This window comes from Oncorhynchus gorbuscha, linkage group LG25 (assembly GCF_021184085.1).
Source record: "Oncorhynchus gorbuscha isolate QuinsamMale2020 ecotype Even-year linkage group LG25, OgorEven_v1.0, whole genome shotgun sequence".
Classification (NCBI taxonomy): Eukaryota; Metazoa; Chordata; class Actinopteri; order Salmoniformes; family Salmonidae; genus Oncorhynchus; species Oncorhynchus gorbuscha.
This window is the reverse complement of record NC_060197.1, coordinates 39,212,256-39,213,644: the sequence shown is the minus strand read 5'-3', so window position 1 is coordinate 39,213,644 and position 1,389 is coordinate 39,212,256.

Here is a 1,389-nt window from a genome sequence, read left to right as displayed (position 1 = left end):
AAAGTATACACGCCCCTTGACCTTTTCCACTTTTTGTTTGTTATAGCCTGAATTCAAAATGGATTAAATTGAGGTTTAGTGTCACAGACCTACACACAATATCCCATAATGTCAAAGTGGAATTATGTTTTTTTAAATGTCTACGAATGAATAAAAAATGCAAAGCTGAAATGTCTTGAGTCAATAAGTATTAAACCCATTTTTTATGGCAAGCCAAAATACATTCAGGAGTAAAAATGTGCTTAAAGCTGCAATATGTAACTTTTAAAAAATGGAATGATCAAAAGCTCCAATAATTTGCTAGTGGACATCCAATGTTATGCAACAGTAACAACAGTGTGCCTCTGTATTCATTGGTATTTATTTTCCCAATCGGGTTGGATTTTCCCGTCAGATTTTGTGGCGTGCTCAATGAGTGACGTGTTTTCTGTCAGTGAGGAGGCGGTTTGATAACTGGCCATCTGAGCCCATAGCCAACACTTGGCTAATGTCTAGCGGAGATAGCTAGCGGATAGCTAGTGGAGAAAACGCAACCAGCTCTCACAGTCTCACATCAGGATTTGACGTTCATCATTGTTTCTCAAACGTCAAATTTCAAAGCTGGCCTGACTGGCTGTGAAGAGAGGACTGGGCATGCAACACATGACCACTTCTTTAACTAAGATGCGTGTCTACCGGCGTCTGTACAGTATGTGCATCCAAACCTGTCAGCTTTTTAATGACCAATACATTTGCTAAATAATTCTGCTAAACATGTTTTCACTTTGTTATTGTGGGATAAGCCATAAGACTCCTGAACATCTAGTCAAATCCCCCCCCCTCCCCTCCACACCACTGCCACTCTCTGTTGTCATCTATGCATAGTTACTTTAATTAACTCTACCTACATGTACATACTACCTAAACTAACCGGTGCCCCCGCACATTGAGGTGGGTACTGGCAGCAGAGAAGTCAGGTGCAGGAGAGCAAAGACTGTGTTACAATGGTGCATTTCAATAATCAAATTCACACTAAACATAAACAATAAATATATACAATGGGACAAAACCCTTCGCACGCCAGACATAACGTGCACAAACTCTTACAAGAAACAATTCCAGACACGGACATGGGTTAAATACACATGTAATTATGGAATTGGAACCAGGTGTGTGGGAAGACAAGACAAAACAAATAGAAAATGAAAGGTGGATCGGCGATGGCTAGAAGGCCGCCAAATGACGCCCGAACAAGGAGAGGGACCGACCTAGGCAGAAGTCTGGTGTTCTGTACCTATTGACACTGTCCTGGATTACTGATCTCTGCCTGCCCTTGACCTGTCATTTGCCTGCCCTCTGTTTCATAAATAAACATTTTGTTATTTCGAACTGTCTGCATCTGGTTCTTCT